Source organism: Malaclemys terrapin, chromosome 2 (assembly GCF_027887155.1).
Source record: "Malaclemys terrapin pileata isolate rMalTer1 chromosome 2, rMalTer1.hap1, whole genome shotgun sequence".
In the NCBI taxonomy this organism is placed as follows: Eukaryota; Metazoa; Chordata; order Testudines; family Emydidae; genus Malaclemys; species Malaclemys terrapin.
Genome location: NC_071506.1, coordinates 15,610,997 through 15,637,175, shown reverse-complemented (window position 1 = coordinate 15,637,175; position 26,179 = coordinate 15,610,997). Strand labels below are relative to the sequence as shown.

At 44.9% G+C, this 26,179-nt stretch overlaps 1 protein-coding gene across 5 annotated transcripts in view; it reads right to left on the bottom strand.

Annotated features, from left to right (window-relative positions):
* The window catches only part of ST3GAL1 (ST3 beta-galactoside alpha-2,3-sialyltransferase 1), a 127,556-nt gene that overhangs the window by 85,428 nt on the left and 15,949 nt on the right, over positions 1 to 26,179 (bottom strand). For 3 of the 5 annotated variants that reach the window (XM_054017527.1, XM_054017526.1, XM_054017528.1), the window contains exon 2: positions 13,845 to 13,936. The exons of the other annotated variants lie outside the window; for them this stretch is intronic. The gene's annotated coding sequence lies outside the window, so the exon portion shown is untranslated. The remainder of the gene's footprint in view (positions 1 to 13,844; positions 13,937 to 26,179) is intronic. 5 annotated transcript variants of the gene reach the window in all.

Below are 26,179 nucleotides of genomic sequence, written 5' to 3'. Positions count from 1 at the left end.
TGGCTCATTGAATCCTTGCACTCCCCCATCTTTATCCATCTGCTAGATCTTGTCTTAGACAGACTGTAAGCTCTTTAGGGCAGGGACCATCTTTTAGTTCTGTGTTTGTACAGCATCTAGCACAACGGGGTCCGGAGGCACTACAATAATACAAACAATAGACACTAATAATAGGCATTTGTTTGCCAATGTCCTGACATTTGGTTTCTAAATTTTGCTATGTTTTCACTTCACTGTTTGCCAGTAGCACAAGGCTTCTCGCTAGACAACCACAAACTGATGGACCTTGGAGCAGGTCTGCTTCTATCTACTGTGAGGCAATTGGACCACATATAGTACCCACAACAGTGTACATTACACCACATGTAACATCAGGTAGGCTGACCCTTGGCACTCAACGTGGGGCAGGTTAGGTGACAAGACAGCGGGAAAAAATTGCCTGGATAACAGTCCCATTTAAATGCTTCAGCTCACGGATTGACTTTGTTTGGATTCCCCCTCTCCCTGAAGTGAGAAAGAAAATAGGACTTGTGCATTCTCTGTAGGCAAGTCCTGATCTCCTATGTCACGCAACATTTCCATGTCCTCGGTAGGAATTCAGAATGAGGTAGGCGAGTAGGGTTTGACCTCATAAGAACAGGAGGATATAAAAAGTCTTTGAGGTGGGGCACGAGCATATTTCCAAGTCCTAAATGCATCTGTCCATAAAGGATACTTATACATCTGTTGGATACTACTTTAACTGTTAAAGACATTCAGACGCCGAGCTTTTCAGTGGTGAGAAGGAGAGTAGGACAGGGCAGGATAAAGGGGATGAGCAACACTGATTGCAAGCCAGAGTGGTACTCATGGTAGAAGGCATGATATACATTTGGAGTAAGAGTGGCTCCACACTTTATCCAATCTCCCTGTCTCCCTCAGGCCAGATTTGTTGATTTTACACAATACCTGCCCTTCCTGGTGAGTGACCACATTTTGATTCCCCGAACACTTCTGACAAAGTTCATCCTGTCTCTAACTAAAGCACTCCTAGCCCTGAACATCACTCAGCAATGATCCCTGTGACCTTCCAAAGAGACTTGGTTAGAACACCATCACACAAGGGGAAGATTTTTCTATCCTAGGGTTTTATCCTGCCACTCACCACGGGAGCATCTGAGCACCTTCCATGTAAAAAATTAATGGCAATAGCGGAGGCCCTGGTGGATTTTATGGAGTGTCTGGCTCCCCTCCCTCTTGAGGGTAAAAACTCTTCTTGGTGTAGGTTTTTTCCCCCCTAGGCTTTATTAATGTAAAGGATTATTTGTTTCATGGGGAGGTTGTTTTGGTTTTTTTAATTGATGGCCATGGAGACTGATATCTTCCGTTTATCCATAGAACAGGAAGAGTATGAGCAACCACAAGACAAACTTCTCCCACCTGTGTGATTCAATCCCAACCCAATGGAATAACACATCCACAGCTGAGTGTAGTGTGGTCTATACCCCTATTCAGGGAGTGACCCAGAAATGTGCCGAGCACCTTTAAACAAGCCCCACTGAAGTCGATGAGAATTGAGGATGCCCAGCATCTTGCAGGATAAGGCCCTCATTCCTTGTCCTCTCTGCTGAGGTTGTCAGCGGGGATACTATTTGTGATGCTTCTGGGGAGCGTGGGGAACATTTACAGTCAGTAGAGAAAACAGGCTCTGTTCCAGGAGGAAGGCAAAATTGCTTCACCTTCCATGTCAACCTTCTGCATATTTCCCCTCACTCTTACGGTCAGCAATTTTCTGTTAACTTTACCAATTAAAAAATGAAGTATGTTGAAGAGAAATGAAGTTCTAATTCACTTGGGGACAGTGGAGAATGTGCTTCCTTCCAAAGGGTTATCTTTTAAATTATTATTGGATTCCAGCAGTATATTATTCATGGTATTGATTCTGACAATAGTGCTGTCAGGCCAGAACACTGAGAGCAGTGGAGGTACAGCAGAAATTCTGCTCATTAAAGCCTCCCCAGGCGCACTCTGAGGCAGGCCCTAAAAGGGAAACAGAGAATTAAACTCTCACCCTAAGCAACAGGCAAGCAGGGTTAGTTGCTCAACATGAGTGTGGTTTTTCCTCCAATCCTGGCCCTGCCTAACATGGTTTTTCCTTTCCTGAAGACCTGTCCTTCATGGGGAAGTTAGTTCCAGACATAAAGAGCCTGTCTCTTTTCTAGCTGCTCATGTTCACATCTTCAAAGCCCTCTCATATCAGTTGAGACACCGACTCATTCTGACGGCTTACTGCCATCCCTTGTCAGCCAGAGGAGACTCGCCGTTCAGGGAAAGCTCCTAATTTCAGTCCTTCGGTGTGCCACACACACTCCAGGTCCTCAGTAGGATTTCAAGCCACGTGGGCCCATGTGATGACATGGCTGGAACAAATGGCTCTGTTCCTGCCACAGAGCTGAAGACTACAGAGCCTCCTTGCTTATTTAACAGGTCTTCCTGAGGGCCAGCAATGAAGCCAGTAGCCTCCCTTCTCCAGTCTAAAAGCTCAGTGTATTCACTTTCTCCACAAACCCTTTTCCCAGGGCTGCCATCAAGGGAGGGAACAGAGAGCCTGACACATGTCCTAAGCTTAGCCAAACCAGGAAAAAAGGGAAGAGCTGTATTGTTGCTCCCCGTCTTCAGTAGTGGCTCAGTGCAGGTCAAAAGCTCTTGAACAAAGCATAAGAGCTGGAGGTCAGAGCAGCCTCTATTATTCTGCCACTTAACAGCAGAGACTAGTAGTGTGGGGCTCCATTCCCCTCTTAACCCCTTTGTAAATCCTGGCTGGGAGACCAAGGCCTCGCCCACCCTGGAATGCTCAGTAAACACTCTTGCTTGCTTTTCCAACAGCTTATATAAGTGGAGCAGCTCCTCTGCCGGTATAAACTAACATAGCTCTATTGACTTTGCAGCTGAAGATCTGGCCCAATGTGCTGAAGCGCTTAATGAAACTGTATTCATCTACTCCATGCAAACAGTTAGTTTTTAACTGCTCCCTCCCACCCTAGCACAGCTCAAGATGTGTGTGCAGTTCATTTGAAGTGGCTGGCTAATAAAAGCGGTTAATTAGATTGAAGAAATCTCTTTCCTACCAGAGGCATGTCTTTGTAGACACAGTAGGTCGGGGGCAAACCATTGCCCATTCTGTGAGAAGCAATTAAATGTCAAAGAGAAATATAAAGAATGGTGTGTCGACATGGAAAGCACGCAGACGCAGTACAATTACGCTGCTGCTGGGGAGTGGGTGGGTGCGGGAAGCTGTGGTTACTGGGATCCCAGCCTTTAATTTTGTTTTTTTTTTAATTCTCCAAGGTGAAGGGAATTCATTGCATTAACAAAGAGGAAGGATTTTCACTCATGGGGCAAGATCCGGGGTATCTGAGGGAGTGCAAAGCGGGTGGAAAGCTGCCTTAAAGGAGAAATCAAGTCAAATCTCACAAAGAAGAATCCTTAGGTGACACGGCCTTGAAAAGTTATTCTGGGAGAGTTAATATCCAACAAACCAGGGTTACAAGGCCTAGAGTGACCTTGTCAAAAATGAAGATGATCCTAAAAAGAAGTAGATGGGGGCAGTGTTAACCACATTATGAAAGTGCCATTACAACCAGAATTTAAAAATTATTGAATTTGTTTTGATGAATGACTGCTTCTAGCAGCATTGGGTTTCTCACATGTAATGCTAAGCAGTGTGTGTAACTGTTGAACACAGGGGCGGCTCTAGCTTTTTCGCTGCCCCAAGCACGGCAGGCAGGTTGCCTTTGGCGGAGCGCCTGCGGGAGGTCCCCGGTCCCGCGGATTTGGCGGCATGCTTTGGCGTACTCGCTGCCGAATCCGCGGGACCAGCGGGCCTCCCACAGGCATGCCAGCGAAGGCTGCCTGACTGCCGCCCTCGCAGGGACCGGCAGGGCCCTCCCCCGCGGCTTGCTGTCCCAGGCACGCGCTTGGAGCGCTGGTGCCTGGAGCCACCACTGGTTGAACAAGAGACCCTGTATATTTGATCAAATGACTGTCCGGAGTTTAGTGTAGTTTGTAGTCTGTAAAAAGTGTGTCCTCGGTTTTGCTCTGCTCCTGCAGGTTCCCAAAGGAAGAGCCCAGAGATTTTTCAGAATAATATGGTTTTATGTATTTAAATACTGCTACTTGATTCTCATAAAGCACTTTTCATCTGTTGATTTTAAAGCACTTTGCAAAGGTGGGTAAACTAGGGTGACCAGATGTCCTGATTTTATAGGAACAGTCCCAAGATTTGGAGCTTTTTCTTATATAGGCTCCTATTACCCCCCACCCCCATCCCGATTTTTCACACTTGCTATCTGGTCACCCTAGGGTAAGCATCATTATCCCCATTGTACAGATGGCAAAGTTGAGATAGACAGAGAGACGAAGATCACACCACAGGTCAGAGGTGGAGCTAAGAATAGAAGCTCGATCTCTTGACATCCAAGCCAGTTACCATGCTGCTGTGGAGAGGCAGGAAGTTGGGCTGGTAGAAAGCTCCCTATTTTAGGGCTATGGCAAGGAGAGATCGCCAGCTGCTACAACCTTTCAGGAGGTGCAGCAGGCCCCACACTCGAGACCTGCCTACCTCTGATGGCAGAGGGTGGAGATGCATGGCCCGTGCTCCATCCCTGCGTCTGGGGGTGATGGGAAGGAGCAGTCCATGTTCAGGGGAACTGCGATTGTATCCAGCTACTGTATTGAGGCTTCCAAGCTTTCCCACACTTTCATACTCACTGGCAGAGTAAAATAGGACCCACAGAATAATATGTCCATTGATTCCAATAGGGAGACAGTCAATTCTGGAGGCTTTTTAAAGATAAGGTTCACCAAGTATTTAACTGTATGACATTGGTATCACGTCCATGTCTCACTAGCATATACTAACATGGGAAATGCTAGTGAACTGCACAGTTTGATCTTTGTATAAAAGCAAATTACTTCTTCTTAAGTTAGTTCAGATGACCAAATGCAGTGCAAGCTCTTTGGATAATAGCCTTACACTGCTCGTCTGTGGCAAGCGAGTGTTGTTGGTAAGGACGCTCCCAGAGTGACACATTCTGTTGCTGTGTTTAGTATTTTGGTGAGAGGGCTGCTGGGTTACACATTATTTTGATCTCTGTGCTGCTAATTTTCAAACAAACATTAGCAGAGGCAGTTGCAAAACAAGATTACCATCATCTGCCAGTCTCCTCTGAGTGGACCAAGAACACAGAATCATCTCCAGAGGAGTAGTTACCTAGTAAGAGTCTGACACCTTTGGTGATACATACAAAGCAGAGATTACTGAGTGCATCCAAGCAGAAGCTAAAGAACTGGCCTGAACAAAAGCTAATATTTATTCCCAGGGGTAGGTCACCAGTTGCTTCATCTAACATTTACCACAAACAGGAGTCTAAATAGTGATGGAGCAATGATTCACCCATACCTAAAGAATTGGATAAGATTCCAACTGCACAGATTAAGCCCTCTTTGCCATCATGTAATTGCTGCTCAATTTATCTGGGCAGCCAGATCTTCTGTTTTAGGGTTTTAGACTGCTGCCTGTCACCATGGCATCTGAGCACCAATAATAAAGTCCCTAGTGGACTTCATGGAATCCTTGGCTCTTCTGCAAAAACTGTGCTTTGGTTATATTTTTTGTCGTTGGTTCATTTTGTTTTTACTTATAAATTGGGGGGCATTTGGGTAGATGGGGGTGTCCGCGTTGTGAATATCTAATGATAGTCAGAAGGCTTTGGTGAAGAGGAAGGTTGTGCACTATTTCCTAAAGATGCTCGGACTCTGGATTTGCCTAGTTTCCTCTGGAAGATTGTTGCCTAACCACATTGCCTCATCTGAGAAAACTTTGTCCCTTCCAAAGTCAAGGACAATGGATTATATCAGAGGCGCCTGTCAGGTCACTAAAGACTACGTAAACATATTATTTTGTTTCCCTGCAGTTGTATATTTTAAGTGCTCTACCAAAGCGTCTCGTCCAGAGCAGACAAATGAGGAAGACTCTTTTCAATGTTTCATTTGCCGCTGGCAGTCAAGGGATACTTTAGTTGTTACTAGTCAAATTTTAAGCTTTCACTTGCAGGGGGTGAATTCGGTCACAGTTCGGGGCAGCTGCACCATATTCCCCACTCTGAGGTGCACCCACTCTCAGGCTTCCAACTCCCCAACCATCATGGCTGGGCGGAGACCTGCGTCTCTCTCCCTCCTGCCCGGGTATTTCCAGGCTGCACAGTTCCTGGCCTATACGGGACTCTCAAAGTTTTATTTCTCCGTGTTACCCAAGTGTCTCTCAGCACTTACTGATAAACCAGCACACAGTCTATCTATCACACACCACTGTTTGGAGAACACAGAGTCTTCCAGGTCTTAGAGCATGGGACTTCGGGCCAGGATTCCTGCAGTCTGTTCCTGGCTCTGTCCTGGACTTAGTGGCTTTGGGGAGTCAAGGTAAAAATTATTGAACTGGGTATTCAAGAAATAGGCACTGATTTTCAAAGGTGCTGCATTTCCCGGTGATACAGGTTCTCACAACTGCTGCACACACAGCTGTTTATTCAGATGCCTAATGCCAAGTTCTTAAGTTTGGGCCTTAAATCTCTGTGTCAGTTTCCACTTTTGGTCAATATTGTACTCATTTTATAATGACACAGGAAGTATTGTGAGGCTTAACTAGTTTGTGGTGCTTCCAGATCCTTGGATGAAAGACAGTTTATTATTATTGTGCAGGAAAAGAGACCCACCCCTGGTGCTGAAGAGTTGTTCACACAATTATGAATTTTGGAAAGGAATCAGCAGTGTTCTTAATAAATGGAGATAGACTTATCTTATAGAACTAGAAGGGACCCTGAAAGGTCATTGTGTCCAGCTCCCTGCCTTCACTAGCAGGACCAAGTACTGATTTTTGCCCCAGATCCCTAAGGGGCCCCCTCAAGGATTGAACTCATAACCCTGAGTTTAGCAGGCCAATGCTCAAACCACTGAGCTATCCCTCCCCACTTTGTATACAAGGCCAAAATTTCATGCAACTTAAAAAAGCAAAACTAGACCTAATTGATTGTCTGAACAAGGGAAAACAGTAATGGAAGAAAAAAAATACAAACCGTACGATGGCCAGATGAGCAGCAAAAGGCTCCAACACCTTGATCTCCACACATCAAATAGAATACATCTACTTATATGCACACTGTACCCAGTTCATAAAAGAACACTTGCTCCCCAACAGACACATACAGATCTCCAACTTTCGATCAAAGCCCCTTTAAAATATTTCTTTCTATAAAAAGAAAATAGTTTCCTACCACTTCCTCTAGCCAGCCTCACACTTTTATATACCGCTTCATACATTATACATAGGACAGCCCTTTAGATCAAAGTTTATAAATATGCATTTCTCTGAGGTCTAATCAATTATTGTCTATCATTGAATGGCTGCAGATTTTTATTTTGAAACATGGGGAGGATTAACTGCTATGCAATACTGTAAATAAAGCTCAGTATTGTAAATAAACCTCCATTTTGTAGTAATTAACTCCAGTAGCTAAAACAGTTGATTGCTGTTTCAAGCAGGTAAAGATAGCTGTCGTATCAGATTGCCTACCTGGAAACTTGACACACAATTCAACTTTCCCATATCCACAGTCAACTTCCTGTCAGAAATTAGATTCTCTGGATCAAATTCTGCCCTGGTTTACACCATTGAGGGAGCTGCATAGGAGCTAAGACAGGGGAAAGTTTAACCCTGAACCAGGAAACAACCTGTGGAGCAGTGATAAAGAAATGACTGTCGGAGAGAAGGCCAAATCTTGGTCAATGGGAGTTTTTTGCTATTGGCAATAGTAATGCAACTGGACTCAGCAAAATGTCAGCGCTAAAAGAGCTGAGTTTTCAACAGAGCTCAGTTCCACCAGCTTCTCAGGGCTGAACATTAAGGAATCCAGAATTAGGTGCCTAACTGGGAGCTGAGCTCTTAAAAATTGGGCCTCACCTTTCTAGCTGATACTGGGCAAAATCTTGGTCATACTCAAATCAGTGGCAAAACTCCCAGTGACGTGAAAGGAAGCAGGAGGTGGCCTAAGTGATTTGGTTTGTTGAAACCAAGATGTGGCAAACAAGATAGAGCCAGCTTCATCAATGCATCCTCCGTATTTAAGAGCATCTAGTGCAATTACATTAGTGAGAGTGGGCCACATTCTGCTCTCAATTTCACAGTAGCCAAAATTGATGTAAATCCAAAATAATTCTATCAATGTAACCAAAGCAGCATTTGACCCAGATGATCTTTGTCTTTACTTATTTTTTCACTGGATTAGCTTTCCACTCATCTTGTAAGTCATTTGCAGCGGTCCCAGGGTTGAATTCTCTGTGCAGTGCAATATACATCCATGGTACTTTAAAAGTCACTCATCAGTCTTTGTTTCTATCACCTACTGATTGTGTATCTTCACTAAAATACTGCTCAGCGTTTCCAAGTATGTCAGATAGAAAATCACTTTATATATTCCAGGAAGATGAGGAAATATTTGACTGACAATGTAACTTTTCTTTGGATCAGTCGACTTTGTTAATAGCTAACTGTTTGAAAGAATAGATTATTTCTGGCATGCAGTGCATTGGAAAATTCTCCCTCTGCTCCATCTCCTGTGAAACAGCCTGAATGAATCATGCAGCAGGTATGGATGAATGGAAGAAAATGTGGTTGGTGAAACTTTGCAGTGTTGATACAGTTTCATTTTAATGGGGTGTGCACAATTTTTAGATACAATGCAGGAAAAGAGTTAGTGTGTAGTTTTCAGAACATCTTGGTTCAATCAAATGTAAAAATCCCCAAAAGCAGCTCACCAGAACTCAGACTTTGCTTCTTTTTGAAGGACTCTTAGATTTACTGACACAGGTCCATACAAGGAAGAACGGATGGGGCTCTGCTGACCTGCTCCAGCTAAGGGGCTGGCCACAAAGGTTTATACCACCCCATCACGCATTCTCTCCTATGGATGTGTCAGCGATGAGGATTTACCCCAGTGATTATCCAACCCGAAAGCAGGAGGAGTTTTAGATTATATGACCACCATTGTTTTTTAAGAGAATAAGGAAAAACGTTAAATGTACACCACATATTATGGTATAAATTCCTTTCTGCAGGGTAGATTTTATGCTAACCATGGGCACAATTCCCACTGATTTTGTAAGCTTCGCTGTGCACTGCTCAGCAAATTATTTCAATTTGTGTCAATGAACTCAGCTCACCAGGAACAGGATCATTAATTCCTCCTGCTGGTCCTGTCTCTTGTTAGAAGAGACTGCCAACTTCCTCAAATTATAATCCATGATTGTGATGTAAACTAAGGGTCCATTTTCCTTTTGAGGCACATGGGAATTACATGCATCCAATGGACTGGAGAATATACTCTTACATCTACAGAGGCCAGATTTAGTTCAGTTGCACTTAGGGTTTTAGTTCTTGTCTGCATCACACACACTCCTGGCCAGAATTATATCTGTAGAACTAAAACAAGATAGTATTCCCATTCTAGCTGTTATCTAAAATAGCTTAAGCTACTTTCCTTGTGAGTCATCATATCCACAAAGCACTGTGTTTTTTTAAAAAGGAACTGCACAGCATTTTTGAGCATGTATCCCATAATGCCATGTCCCAGCACTATGCTTAATGCATTATGGGTAGCTTATCATGGTGGATTGTGGGATACCTACAGGACCCTATTGAAATTCTAGGACTTGGGGTCAAACTCCTTCCCTAGGCACAAATAGTTTGTTTGTTTTTGCTAGCCAGTGCCATTTTCAAGCTATTTCACTTTTTAAAAAAGCAATTCAAACTGCTGTCAGGCAGCCTGGAGGACGTACTGCAGAGCACCATGCTTCTGACCAGCATTAACACAAACAGGCTCCACATGTATTGGCGATCACCAAGCCAGTTGCTCTGGAGGAGATGGAAGATCACCAGCAGTAAGATGCCACATGGATACTGTTCGAGCGGGAGGATGAAACTGGGAAATTAATACTGCATGACTTTTCCTTGGACTGGCTTCACTTAGTGGAGCACCACTTGTGGGTCCAGCCAGCCAGCATTGACGGGTGGGACAAGTTAGTGCTACATACCTGAGATGACCAGCCATGGCTGCAGCACTTCAGGATGTGGAAGGAGACTTTCCTGGAAGTCTGCACAGAGCTCATCCCGGAGCTGCTGTGCTGGACCCCAGCATGAGCGCCTTCCTCAGTGTGGAGAAGCACGTGACCAATGACTTCTGGGAGTGTACTGTCCCAATTGCTACCTGCCAATAGCTAGCCACTTTGGTGTTGGTAAAGTCAACTTTATGCCCTGCTGTTGGAAGGGTGCTGCTGCCCTGGGTCATAAAGCCTGGCAATGCATGGGGGGTTAGTGATGGATTTGCATGGCTGGAGTTCCCAACAGGTTAGGGGTCACTGATGGGAACTATTTGCCTATTCTTTGTCCTCCCCACCAGGCCTCAGAGTTCAACAGAAAGGGATATTTCTCCATGGTCTAGTTAATCACCATAGCAGGTTTGTTAATATTAGTGGTGCAGGGGATAGTATGGAAGCTCCATGGACACCCAGATTTTTAGAAACTCACCTGTTTAACATAAGGAAGAGTGGAACTTTCGCTCCCCAAACCACTATGGGCATTAATGATGTTGTGGTTACAGATGCTATGCTAGGAGACTCAGCTTACCCTCTACTTCCCTGGTTTAGGAAGCCCTTTAGGATGCATCTTCCCTAGGAAAGAAAGGTGTGTTCTTACCTCAGCTACCATGTGACAGCTAACATGAGGTAAAATCATAGTGAAGACAAGGCAGGCTGTCATTTCCAATATGTATTAGGTTGAGGTGAAGTCTATGGGGGAGCCTAGCTTTAACCTGGACCTGTTAACTCATGTTAAATCAGCAAATTGCCTGGTCTTCGCGAGCATTGTATCTCAGGTTAGCCAACAAAAGGTAAAACACGTTTTTTCCTAGTGTCGACAAAATGTCTGGACACTTGGATATGAGAAAGGTTCCGTTTAACTGTACCCCAAGAAGCCACAAAGGGAGTGTGGAATATGCATCTGGAAGACTGAAAAGAAGATGGAGGTGGTCTCATGACCAGGCTACAGACTTCTGAGGGATATCTGTCTTATGTCATAGGGGCTTGTACAACATCTGTGGAAGCAAGGGAGAGAGCCTCACTGATAGGTGGGAGGTGGCAAGACTTTTGGAAAGTTATGAACAGCCAGAGACGATACCTCTATCAAATGTCCCTACAGGCCAGGGAGTCAGAGGGAGGGAAACATGAGAGCAGAGCATAGAGGAAGAAGATGAATGTAATGAATACAATATAATGGATACACGTGGTGAATTGATTTTATTATGAATGGAGGTGATTAGGGACAGCTGTACCTTAATGACATTTTTCAACCAAGTGCAACTGTAAATTAAAAAAAAACCCACCTTCAGTGATTTGAGACATAAGACAGTTTTAAGGTTACACTCAAATGCAGAAATAGCCAAAGTGCAGAGTGAACACATCTGTGCAGACGGGGTCCCAAGAATGTGTATGTGGGATCAGAGATGTCCCCTTGTCTTCAGGAATGGAAGAACATGGGAGCTGCCTCTCTCTTGTAGTTGGGGGAAATGAATGGGGCTCCCAGTATCCCAGAGACATTTGAGGGGTAGAACAGGGAACATCAAGCAGCATGTTTGGGGCTATAGGCACAGGATGAAATGTTTTGGGGGGACAAAAGCCACTTTCAAACTACTGCATCTTCTGCCTTGGGCACCATCCTGCGCATGCTCTGGCGGCCAGAGAAAATAGGTAATTAGAAATGGGGGTGCATCCATATGAACCTTATAGCCATATTCCAAAGCAGAATTATGTCCTTCCAAAGCAGATTAATGATAACAGGGTAAGACAAGCGAAGACGAAGGGGTTGTTTCCCATGTAGACAAGGCCCAAGTCTGAATGTAGTGGAGGGTCCCAGATATTCCTGTCCAATAGTATGGATGGAGCAGGAGACAAGATACTGTGTAGATAGGAGGCTGGGATTTAAATCTCCACGCCTAAGTTTGCTACCTTCTCACTCTACGGTACTGGGTGAATCACTTAACATTTGTGTGTCTCCACCTGCCATTAATGGCTAGCCCAGTATTTGCCTTCCTCACAAAAGTATAGGAGCCTTAATGTTCATAACGTTGCAGTGTATGAGGCGTTAAGAACAATGACGACTGTGGAGTTACTACACCTTTAAGGTCTGGGACATGCTGTGTAGTGCAGTTCAAAAGAGATCAGTCAATTGGAAGTTGCAGCTGGAGACTGAACCCAAGAATAAAATGGGGCTGAATCCTCGGATAGCTGTCCCTTATGAGTCTGGTTGAGGGGAGTGAACGATACCTGAAGTTTACTTTTGCTTAATACCGTTTCTGGGATTGTGTAAATGCAACCCCACTGAAGTACTGAGATCTCGGTGTTTATATTTAACAAGGGACATTCAGCACAGAAACGGCAAAGCTGTGAAAGTCAAGCTTTCCTCTCCTGCAGTTGATATCTGTCTGCTGTCTATTTTGCCACACGGTCTCAGGTACAAATGAGGCTTTCTGGGCCAGCGCAAGTCAGGAATAATCCATCAGAGTCAATGCAGTCACACTGGTGAGAGCAGATCAGAACTGGGCTCTGCAGTAAGCTCAAACCAATATTTCTGAACTAATTTGAACACCTCTAGTGAAGGGGAAAATTCCATGTTTGCATGAAAATGGAACGTGCTAAGAACTTTGAACAGGGAAGGGTTAAATCAATGCCACTCGCCAGCAGACATTTGTTATTGCAATGCTATCTCTGTTGATACCCACAGCTATTGCAGGCATAATTTGCAAATCCAAAATAAAGCCCTGCCAATTACAGAGGGAGAGAGCACTTGTGATCATGTCCCATCTGACCCCTGAACTGTGATTTTAACTACATGATGTGTCTCTTTTACAAAAGAATACGTAATTACTTTGAATTATAGCATTTGTCCCTGGCTGGGGGCACAAATCAAAGGGAGAATACAAGGAAAGCTTCTGCCACAAGTCTCTGTGCAACAACCTTAGGACGCATCCTCAGGAATCATTTGTTGAATGTTTTGCTCCATGGCACTCACTGACAGGCTTGCCTAGTTTTACCTCCATCAGGTGGCCGTGGGGTTACCACGCCCTTAGAATAGGCATACTCAAAAAACCAACCACCATCTCAGCAAAGCAGTATCTAGGGGGTCACTCTGTGTGACACTTCAATTCATATTCTGTTCTTTGAAAGCACAGATTCTTTGTGCGATCTGAAGTAATAAACGCCTGTTGCAGTTCAGAGAGACTACGGGGTCTGTATGAATCCGGGCTCAAACTAAGACGTCCCTGACACCATTTACTATGGATGAACAACTTGATAATAGTAAGGCCACGTCTACATTACCTGCCGGATCGGTGGGTAGTAATCGATCTATCGGGGATCGGTTTATTGCGTCTCGTCTAGTCGCGATAAATCAATCTCCGAATCGATGCCCGTACTCCACCTTGGCAGGAGGAATAAACGGAGTTGGCAGGGGAGCTGCGGTGGTCGACTTGCCGCCATGAGGACGGCCAGGTAAGTCAAACTAAGATACTTTGACTTCAGCTACGCGAATCGTAGTGTAGACTAGCCCTAAGCCACATGGTTAAAGCTTTCCTGTTCCCTTATGCTGTGCAACGGCATCAAAGGAGCCAAGCCTAGTTCTGCACCCAGATCCCGGTTCTCCCCTGCCCCACAGCTTGTGTAGTCATTTATCCCCGTACAAAGTGGATGTAGAATGTTACCTCAGTGCGAGCGAAGGGAGAATTCCGATGTGGTCACCCCTTACACCTCCTCCACACAAGCGTAAGAATCTAAGAATCAGGCCCCAGGGATTCTGCAAGAGATTGGGAATTGTAAACTTAGCTGCTGAGCCTTCAGAAGTATGACACCATGTAGAACCGTCTTTTATCAGGTAACACATACAATAGTTTGAAGTCACAGTTTAAAAAAAAAATAGCCATTCTACATTGCCTTTAATCTTACATATATGTAACAGTCAAGGTTTCATCTCAAGGTTCCCAAAAAGCTTTACTCAACTAACTGGCCAAGATTTTTCAAGTAGGACTAGTGATTGTGTGTGCCTTGAATTTTTGTGTTCCAACTTGAGTTACTTTAAAGGAGCCTCATTTCTAGAGAATGCAGAGCACCCAGTCTCTGAAAACCAGGTCCCCCCCAAAAATCCCTGATCAAGTGTGAAATCTTTTCCCACAAACTTTTTACAGGGATCACGTCATCCCGCACTGAAAAACAGCCGCCTCTGAGGAGAAACCTGGAGACACCATAAGATGTTTAGGACAGGAAGTGAAGATTCAATGGAACTACAAGAATAATATTCCCCTAAGTTGAACACAAAATATTGATGCTGGGATTTGGTCAGGAAACCAGCATTAAAAACCGAGTCTTTGTAAAAAGTGCTGCATGACTTTTTCTTAATGATCCCAAGAGGGTAGGACTTTTGTTTTAAATCTCATCAAAAAAGACAGGACCTGCCACAGCAGCGTCTGAGTCTCGGGCTGCGTACTGACTCAGAGGGAAGAGTGCTGCCTACAGTCTTGAACCACCCACTTCTAGCCGTGCTTGGGGTTATCTCTTGGCAAGATTCTCCAAGTAATGAGCAGACTGTGCCCTAATGAGTTCATTAGATATGACAAGTTCACAGCTCCGGGTTACTGCTCATGACCCTACCCTCCCTCTTTTACAGGAAGTGAGGCTGTTGGGCATACATTTTTTAAAAAAAAAAAATAGAAAGATGGAGGTTTGATAACAGAACACCTTATGTCCCGGTAAATCAGCAGTGTTGATGCCAGCCAAGATGCTGCTGCCACCAGGGCCGACGAGGGGGCGGGGGAGGGAAATCTGGTACAAATTACCAGAGCCCGGAGGTCCAGAAGGGGGCCTGGGGCCCGGCTTCCCCCTTCTCTCATCAGCCCTGTTTACCCGGTCCGCCCTTGCTGGGGGGCCCGAAAATTTTTTTTCACCGGGGCCCGAACCCGCTCTCGGCGGCCCTGGCTGCCACCACACCTGGCCAGGAGCAGCAATCAGTTGGCCTAGAGATACATGGTAAGCTAGGAGGGGAGATGAGCAAGATTTATTTTGGCAGCTGTAAAGCAGCAGAGTAGTAATACTAAGAAATGTGTCTGCGCCCTAAAGAGGAATTTCTAGCCGTAAGCAAACCCTATTGCCAAATGAAACCTGTTTAGAAACAAAGGTAGAAAGGAGCCATGCTTTGACACGTATGAACGAGCTCCCTTTGCAGACCTGTGGAAGTCTTAAGGGGATTTGCTTTTCAAAAGTACAAATCTCACCTGTTCTTTTCCCCTTAACTTTACACTTAGACACAGATGGCAGAATGCAACATCTCACTGCGCAGCAGTCCGCTCAAGCAGTTACGACCTGGGAGCTAGCAGTGCCAGTTTAAACAGCCCAAGGTTGTACACCTGCCATCCACATCCCATGGAAGAACATTCTTAAAGCAACTGCATTGTCTGGAAGCATTAAATGGAAAATAAAAGTTCTCCTCCACCACCCAGGAGACCCTAGATGCAATTCCTCAGATTCCTGATTCATTTAGCAGTAGCAGTGCATGAAATTCAAATAGAGTCTTCTGAAGACTAGTGTTCTCTCTCTCTCTCCCCCCTTATCCCCCGTTCCCCCCCGGCTTATGGCCTCAGGCACTAGGTTACCCAGCAGATTTTATGAAAGGTACGAAAAATAGCCAGGTAAATCCTGCTGGTGGACTGAAAAGACAGATTCATAAAATGTTAATTTCCAAAATCCGGAGCGATGCCAGGAATATGGGCAGTAACCTGGCCAACCATACTCACTGTATTTCATGGCAGAGTTTCATCTTGAATAAATATAGCCATCTAAAATGCTATTCCTAGATAAAATAAGGAGAAACCTGTAGTTTGTGCCGGCTAGGGTAAATAACAGGATTCATTCAAACAAAGGAAGCACTACAAAAAGGTTTTTCAAACACTAAAAAGGAAACACCTGTGAAACACAGGTCTATTTAAAGCTGAAGTGAAAATACATAGGGGGCCATTTTCAGCTGCACCATGATCTCACTATTGGTGAAATCTGTGCCCACAAAAGAGATGTCACCCTTCTACAACAAGCAACAGAGGGTCCTGTGGCACCTTTAAGACTAACAGAAGTATTGGGAGCATAAGCATCTGAAGAAGTGAGGTTCTTAGCCACGAAAGCTTATGCTCCCAATACTTTTGTTAGTCTTAAAGGTGCCACAGGACCCTCTGTTGCTTTTTACAGATTCAGACTAACACAGCTACTCCTCTGATACCTTCTACAACAGCGCCCCTTTGTGTGGTAAATCTAGGATGTTAGGACTTTGTGGCTGACATTCAGCCAAGTGACGCAGACCCTAGGAACTGCACATGGGAATTGGAATAGAATTCAGGTACTCCTACACTTTCACTAAGGGAAAGGGACCTACCACTTTCACTAAGGGAAATCTCCCTAGGAGATCATGACTATATTATAACGCAGCTGAGCACTTCTGATTCAGTCCAATAATACTTAGTTCTTTTATAGTTCTCTTCAGCCATAGATCACAAAGCCCTTTACTGATTGAGGGGGGTGGGGGGGAGGAGGCACAGAGCAGTCATGTGATTCGCCCAGGTCACACAACAGACCAGTGGCAGAGCCAGGACTAAAATCACACACAGAAGGACATGATCCCTGGCCCAAAGAAGTTACAGTTTAATTTTATTGCATTCTATTGAGCCTCAGTCCAAAATATTATTCCGTGCCCCCCCCCATTAAAAAACTCTCCACTTAATTGTGAATACTTAGTAACTTACTCATCCCTAATACTATCAACAGGGTAAGTTGGTCTTGCACCGATGTACCGCATATCTTTAGAGGTCTTGTATTTCCTTGCCACCAGCACGTTGTTTATCCAGCACTGCCGTCCCTCATTGACTGCTGAGAGGGATAAGATGATTATTCAACATCTTTCTCTGACCACCTGCTCTCTTGATCCTTGGCCTATGTGACTGCTAACGTGCTATGCAGATGCCGTGCTGTGCAGGCTAAATTCATTCAAGCATTGTTCATTTTTCACTTCTGCTTTAGAACAGTATCCTAAAATGAGTGGGAGAAGCCCCATCTGGATGAGACAGGGCAAAGCACTGGAGACCTAGGGCCTGATGCAGTACTGGCCTTGCATAGTCACTTACACCTGTGCAAAGTGGTGTAACAATATCATTCCGATTTAGTAGCATCTTACACCCACTTTGCACATGTGGGATTGTACAAGGCAGTGTAGAATCAGGACAGCTTTCAAAGGAACAAACCTTCAGCAATGGGAAGATGGGCTAGATCACCTCATATCCCTCTCTCACCCAACCCTGCGTCCATGATCCTTCAGGACCACAGAACATTAAAAGCAGCTATGCCCAGATAGAAAGACACCTCTAGCTCTTCCGAGCCCAACCCACTTCTAGGGGCAGCATATACGCTAGAGAGTGGGCCTGACTCTGAGCCCACTTGCACCCAGTTAACACCCATGTAGCTTGAATGGAGTTACTTCCATACTCCCACCAGTGAGAATCACTGTTTTCTTTGCTACTTTGTGCCTTGCATTCATCCCACTCCACCAGTATTTCTCTCCATACTGTATTCTGCAAATAAACTGTTGACAGAGGGAGGTGCCATGTCATATATGTGACTGAGACCCTTTCAATTCCTAAACATCCTAAACAGCTTGATGTTATGCAGCTGTAACACCAACAGACCCAAGTCGGTGGTGGGCGGGATCGAACCTGGGAAGCTAAATGCATGAGCTAAACAGCATGTGCCTCTTAGCCAAGGCTGTAGTAGACTCATCGGTCTCTAGATCAGTGGTTTTCAAACTGTTGTATTGGTGACCCCTTTCACAGAGCAAGCCTCTGAGTGTGACCCCCTATTATAAATGGGGGTAATTTAATGGGGGCGCAGGCCTGTCAGCCCCATGGAGCTCACAGCTCGCAACCCCCATGTAATCACCTTGTGACCTCTGCTCTAGATAGTCTAGATACCACTAGAGGGGGACAGAGCGCCACACCAAGCAGGCATGGGTTACACATCTTTACACATACCCATGGCTAGTCCAGTGGGACAGATCTACTGGTCCTTAGTTATCTGCTTCTTAATGATTCCAAAGTCTAAGGCATTGGTTTCACAGCCAAATGAGGTTGTGCTGAGAACTACAACATTAATGACCTCTGGATAAGTTCCTTTGTAGCCCATATCTTTACTGGGCTTACTGCAGTCATACATGCTAGTCAGCTTCTGTGCTTCCCAGTGTGTCCTGCACTTCTCAGTGTGCTATTGATAAATGGAGAAGCCATTTAAGGTAGCGGCACACGTGTGTTCCAGGTGGCTTAGGAGCAGGGGGCTTATCATCTGACATAAAGAGTTCATTACTGCCAGCTCAAGAATCCAGCTAATTAGACACCTGTGCTCTCTAGGATGCTGTTTCAAGCTTTAGTTTTAAATGCCTTTATTTATATTGGTATTCATTACCCACAGTCTGCTTTGACTACCATAGCAAGTTAGATGACACAGTGCATTATTCTGGAACATAACGTTTGTCTTGTCTCACTCAACCAGTACACAAATAGCTATGAAAAAAAGGAGTCGCTGATCTAGTTCATACCTGATTCCTGTCCCAGCTCTTTCAGCACGGTCGGCTGTATTACTGCTTGAGTGGAGGAGAAAGCAGATGTTGCTATAAAGTTAGTCTGAATTTGGCAGTGCTTTGGTAACCCACTGGTGAGTGCGTGTGTGTTACAGGGTCCCTTCTGCACATCCACACAGCATATGACTTGTTACCACAGCTAGTCCCAGAGCCTTGGCCTTTTAGATCAAGCTGTAGCAGCTCCTGCTTCCAGGGCTGGAGGTTTCTCAGTCAACCCCTGGTGTCTCAACCCAGAGGGTGGCCATCACACCTTCCTCACAGTCTCTTCAAGCATTTTACACAGACTATGAATTTAGCCTCAGCAGCCCTGAAGGTTAGTTACCACAGACACAGAGAGGCGACGTGAGGTCAGACAGGAAGTCTGATGATTCAAGAATAGAAGCCTATGCTCCTAACCGGAGTGCTTCTGCCACAAGTCTATCCTCCCACAGATGGGGCCCGACCTGAGTGTCTGTCACCAGTGCTGAGTACTCTCAGCATTTATGGCCCTCAGAATGAATTGAAGGGACTCCGAGTAACCCAGGCATGCTTGGTGTGGTGCCAGGGCCGGCTCCAGGCACCAGCCGAGCAAGCTCGTGCTTGGGGGCGGCAGATTCGAAGGGGCGGTTTCCCTCCAAACCTTTTTTTTGTGTGTGTGCTTTGCCGCTTCGGCCGTGCCGCAGGTTTTTTCTCTTTTTGGTTCGCCGCTCTGGCCACCCTGTAGGGGGCAGCGGCGCAGAGGAGGGGAGTGCCCTGCTGGGAGCGGGCTGCGCACTCCGTCTGCCCCAGCCGGTGCCAGGTCTGCAGCAAGCCCGGCAGGGCAGCCCGCGGCCTTCCCTGCCCGCCGACCGGAGCGGCGCGGAGCCCTCCCGGCAGGTGGGAGGGGCCGTGTTGCGAGTGCCCCACTGAAGGAAGCCCTGGCCGCCCCCCTTCTGTCTCTCCCCACCCACTCCCTCCCCCTCCCGCCCGCTAGCCGGGGCGTGCACTCTGCTGCACGGGGCATGTCTGCAGCGCACCCTGGCTGTCCCCCTGCACCCTGGCTCCGGCCGCCCCGCACGTTTTTTGCTTCACCGCTCCAGCCACCCCACAGGGTTTCTTTGTTTGTTTGTTTGCTTGGGGTGGCAAAAAAACCAGAGCCGGCCCTGTGTGGTGCTGTGGCACCTAGCTCAGCTAGAGACTGATGAGTCTGCTACAGCCTTAGCTAAGAGTCATGTGGCTTTTAGCTCATGCAATAGAGAGAGGCTTATGCATTTAGCTCCACAGGTTCGATTCTGCCAGTATTACATCAGCACCTTGCAGATTTGGGTCCCGCAATGGCAGGTGAAAGGCAGACCAGTCCACAGAGAGAATAAGGGGAGGACTAATAATGCAAATAAGGGTGCAGAGTGGAAAGGGCAGAGGGAAAAAGTGGTCTGAAGGGGTTGGGGTGAAGAGAAACAGTAGAGTGGAGACAGATGTTGGATAGTAGCAAAAGAAACTGAGAAAGAAATAGGAGCTAGAAAGAAAAGAGAGAAGACCAGCTTCCCCCCCACCCCCTTTACTAGGAATCAGACCTGTATATGCTATCACACACATTCAATACTTCACAAGATAGAGCCGGGCATTGCTGTATGGAGGTTTCAGAATGTTCACTTCCATTTAGGCCAAGATAGCCGGTATATCAAAGAATGCAGGGCTAGGTTGGCCCGTGCAGAGTTTATGCACCCCGGAGTCCTAAATCATCAGTTACAAGGTGAATGTTTCCTCATTTAGATTTGGCTTCTTGTGGCAAAGCATAAAGATGCTTTATTTGCAGGGATGTTGCCCTGTCTATTCCCATGGCTGCACAACTCAAGCAACCCGTGCTGTCCCAAATGAACCCGTGACTGAACCACAAATTAGATCAATTTATTTGCATAGCTGAGAAAGAGGATTTAAATTAACAAAGGAACCTATGCTTTTGTAATCTGGTCCTTCATGCAGCTTAAATAGAAACCACACACCAGCCTTGCCCTCCCAAGTTCATTACAGAGGATTAATGTCTTCCACTTCTGCGAGAGTGTCTTATTAAGAGGGTTGGTTTGTATTTGAACTCCCCCTCCCACATACGCAAGTAAGAAGAGAAAGCTTTTCTAAGGGCCTGTTTATGTTAATATTTACTCCACCTTTTAGGCAGCAGAAGTCCCGCGCCACTTCCCTCTCCCCTCGATCTCCACATTTTATTTGTAAATTATTTTATCACTTTAGAATAGTACACGTTGCAGAGAAATAGTTAGGTATGTTCTCTCATAATGCCATAACCTTTGCAGTGCAGTTAGGGGCTGTTAAAATTACACCGTTCTAGCAACATTTCTGCTAACCTTATAGTGCCACTTCCTATTAACAGCAACGTGAACTCTAGCTTGCTCTTTGGAAGATGATAGGCCTTACGCACCATCAGCATTAGTAGTAGACAAATTTGATTGACACCAGTAAAGAGGCTTCAATGTAAGAGGTAGAAAAGCAGCCTGATTTTTGGATTTCATTTGCATTTGTAGGACTGGAAACAAGCAAGCTCTTTTGTCTAGTAAATTTAGCAGGTCTGATTTGGAAGTCACTGACACAGAGAAATCCTTGGGGTTTTGCTTTGACAGTCATTTTTTCTGACCGTAACCACATTTAATTTGTGGTAGGAAAGAATGAAAAAACCTACTTTGAATTATAGACCAAAAAATGGAATGGGTCCTTCTCATTTGAAATAGGCTATGTCTTCACTGCAGAAGAAGCACATGTTATCTGCACCAGAGTTAAATCATCTTGACTGAGAACAGCCACGCTGTAAAAGAACATGAGTAGCACAGAGCAATTGTGTTAGCAACTGAGTTGTGCTACCTCTAGCTGTAACCTACACACACGCACCCAAAAGGCTGACATCACCACACTCAAGTTAAAAGTGATGGTCCTGTGTGGACAGGACTCAAGTTAGGGTTATAACTCAAGTTAACTCTGCAGTGGAGACAAGCCCACAGACGGATGGAATACTGGAATCCAACAGACCATGAAGAAAGACAATGTAAGAAGATTTAAAAGGGTACAGGTTGGAGGCACGGTGGGTTGTTGGAGGGAATTCACGGCAAAGAACCATACTGCTGCATGTTATAATCCAGGGGTTCTTACAACAAATATTGTGGTGGCCTCAGAGTGTGGCCATTCACTGTTGCTGGTGGCTGCTCTGACAATTTTTTCTAAAATACTTAATTAACTTTAGGAAAAACAAATAAATATGCACATATGCATGTCCAAATCATTGTAATTTATTTATGTAGAGGGTATTTTTTGCAGACTTGATAATAAAAATAATGTACAGTTATCTCTATTCTTTACTGGACCTAAACAGAATAGAAACATAAATAAGGTACTTTACACATGCTTGTCTTTTTTCTTGTCGTTGCTTTTGCTTTTTGGTTGCTTTTTTAAAGTCTTGCCAGCTAGTAAGTCTGCTGCTGCAAAAAGTAATATTTGTTAATATCACCTTCACAGCAGACTTACTAGCTAGCTGGGAGGCTGTGAAAAGGGATATTAATAAACATACAAATATCAATTTTCACAGCAGACTTACCTAGCTCTGGCAAGCCAGGGGACAAATTAAGGTGAGTAGGGAGACAGGGCGGGGATAGGGCTGATGTGGGCATGTGGTGAGCCAAGGGCTGGCACCTGCAGCCAGGATCCAGGACTGGAGCCTGCCGCCTGCCACCCTAGGGCTGAAGCCCGAAGCCCGAGCCTCACCACCCCCAGGAAGGTGGGGAACTCAGTGGCTGCCTGCTCCTCCAACATTTGTGGCTTCAGATGGGGGCAGGGCCCAACCCCTGCTGGTGGCCCTGGAGGAAGGAGCACTGCTTTGCCCTCCCCCACCCCAGTCACTGCTCAGGACATTGTCCAGGTATGTGCAGCTTGCATGGAACTGGGTCCATAGGTAAGGAATCTGATTCATAGCAGAAACTGGAATTTAGGCAATGTTGTTCCCTATTAGGGTTATATGAATTGAAGGATTTTTTCAGATTTAATTGATGCCTTTATTGTATTCTTCACTGAGCTGCTATACTGCCTGGTATGCCAACACTAAAGACATTTCAGAAATGTAAGTGTAATGTATTGATTAAAAAGACAAGTCCCGAGAATGATTTATCAGTTTAAATACTCTTTAAAAGCAGCAACCTTTGTTCTTCTGTTATGCACTAGAGAGCTAAATTTAAAAAAATAGCTCACTAATCCCTGGAAAATGACCATATTATTTAGTTAGTCTGGAGACCTTTTAAAATGTGCATCCAATTTAATACCTGGGGCTCAGTTCTCAGTGCCAGTTCCTCCCCCACTGCAGAAAGCTGCCCTGAAGGAACAGACAAGGATTTCTCCTTACCAAAGGAATTGTAGGGTTGCACAAAGCTGGTGTAACCAGTTCTACATCACCGTCAACCTCCCTTCTCTGCACAGGGTGCATGGAGGATGGGCCAGGGGTTTTGCTGTGGGTGGAGTGCACAGTTGTTACACTGGGGACTGTTTGTCTCCAGCTGAGCAAGGATCAGGGAAAAGAAAGGAGGCCTAGTGCCAACTTTTCCCTCACCAGGGTGGCTTGATTTAAATCACCAAGTGGAAAGCCTTCATTTAAATCAACTTTTCCATTTGTACTTCAGTTATTTTCCAAAGAAAGGTACATTCTCACTGGTTGATATAACCATTAAAACATGTTGATCTACAACTGAAAAGAACCTGTACACTACATTTGGTACACCTTTTTGCTATCTAAGAGGGTAAGCTATGACTATGCCTATTTATTCAAGCAATTATACAGCTTAATATTTTCAGATTCTTGTTAATTGTATATTTTTAGTATGTGAGAAAATGGCAAACAATATATTGCTTTTTTACTAGGTAATGAACGTTTTGCTCACTGGGATGGTAACTGACATTTAATTAAAAACACAAAACTGCTTATATAATTTATTTTTATTAAACAAAACAGCCTTGAATGTTTTGGATACATAAACTTCTCTTATAAAAACATGTTTCACATTTACAAGTAAATAGTTTAATAAAAGAAGAGAGGGATTGACTCTAATCAGTTAAGTAAACTGATTATTTCTGGTCAGCCTGGGAAAATTTTCTAATATGATTAAGTGAAAGTAACTGGAGCTTAAGTTCCTACTTGCCTAAGTCTGCTGAACATGATACAATTGCCTACATTACTTAAGACAACCTATTGCGCCATATTTATAAAGCTTGACCACAAAAGTTAGAATCGGGACAAACATCTTTCTTTATTTAGAAAAGCAGCCTTTAACTCAAAAGTTTTTAAAGAAGCTCATGGATTCAGCATATTTATTGTTATTTGATTTTTTAAAGACATTATAAGAAGTTTAGGCCTTAACATAGTTGGTACTAAATTTAGATTTCATTTTAAACGGTTTATTTGCGAAAAGAAAACACAATAATTTTATGGAGAAAGTCAAAAAATCCTATTAAAAATTATTTGATGTTAACATTGATTTGCATCCACCTTGTTCCTCACTCCTCTTCTCAGCTGGGTCAGCTTGGTACAGCTTAGGACTGAATGCCTGGTGTGTGGGATAATGGACAAAGGCACTCAGCTTCTTAGGAGTGTGTGAGAATCACTGCCATTGGGAGAGAAAGCCTTTACATTGAGTAGCAGGAGCAGGGGTCCATTTCTTTAAGTTACAGCCTCATGACAAGAACGTTGCATACTGACCTTTTCCATTATTAACAGGTGCTCTGTTCAACAGCTCCCATCATGGTATCTGTACACACTGTACAATGCGTTGAAAAGCCAATAGCTACACTTTCTTTTTATTAGGGTGCTGCACAGAGCCTCCCTCCCCCTCCCCAATGTCAGGGGTTTATTCTAGTTGTCGATTTTTTAAAGTGCAACTTTACAAAATAACAAAGGAAGCAATGAGAGAAATTCTCTCCCAAAGATTCTACAGTCTACACCATAGGTGCTGGAAGTAGGGGGTACTCGGGGTGCAGCACCCCCTGGCTTGAAGTGGTTTCCATCATAGACAGGGTTTACAGTTTGGTTCTATGGCAGCACCCCCACTATAAAAATTGTTCCAGCACCCCGGTCTACACTTGCTACAGACAAAGGAGATATTATGCTCCACATTTTATTGTTAGATAAGAGAATGGAGACCAATGAAATGACTTGCCCAAGGACACAAATTAGGGAAGAGCCAGGAATTGAAGCCAGACCTAATTCAGTGCTTTTACCAGACCATATTTCTTGTTTAATCTTCTGTTCCAGTCAGTTTTACTCAGGGACGGTGTTCAAATCAGACAAAGTTCAATTAATCCTTTAAGCTTAGCGGGTCCTCCAAAACCCATTAATAGTGCACCCCTTTTGTGCATTTGACCTAAAGTAGCCTCAGTACTGCTCCATCGGGGCTAATCCTGGTGTTTTTATTCGTGTTACACTCCCACCTAAATCAGTGGGAGTACACTCAGTAGGGAAGGAGTCCTCATACAGAGTCAGTCCATCGGTAGTGCTTAGCAATGGTATGGGAAAAGAGTGCAAACCTTCCCACAGCGGCTACAGGTCCACTCGCCAGAGGGAGGTTGGAGCACACTCTGCTTCCTGGCTTGCCTGCAGGCCTCAGCCTGGCTTCTCTGTTGGCTCTCTGCAGTGATCGCGGGCAGGATTTTCCCTGTTGTCAGTGGGAATGCTGAATTTCTGGAGGTCTTGCTAGACCTCGTCACTGTATCGGAGCTTTGGCCTTCCTCTGTGTTGCAGGCGGTTCTGATGTTGGCCATAGAGCACAATCTGTCGCAAGAGACAGGGGCTTTCTAGTTTCCACCTTGTCCAGAGTGGTAATTTGTACACCTTGCAAGTGGCAGGCGGGAGACACTGACACCTCATCCACAGTTGTGAATAGGTAATTGTGGGCATTAAAAAAAAAAAAAAAAGGGAGGGAGTATCAGAGAATGGAAGTGTCTATGAGAGAGCTTAGACATTGGGGCTCCAATGCCCGAGAGGCTGTACAAACACATAGCAGGAAACACATCCTGTTTCAAAGAGCTCACAATGAAAATAGATAAAACAGACTAAAGCATTGTTATACCTGATTTACAACTGGGGAACTAAGACACTGTGAGCATGTCTGCAATGTGATTAAAACAAAAAAAGCTCTGGGACCTTCTCCCCTGCCCCCCCGTCCCAGAGCCCAGGCTCCCGTCGGAGCCCAGACGTCTACATAGCCCCATAGCTCAAACCCCATGAGCCCAAGTCAGCTGTCCCAAGCCAGTGGCTACTGTGCTGTAGATCTTATTGCAGCCTAAATGTACACAGAGAGATTAGTTGCCTTTCTCAGTCACACAAAGTCAGTGGCAGATCTATGAATTAAATTTGGATCTCCCAAGTCCCTGTCCAAT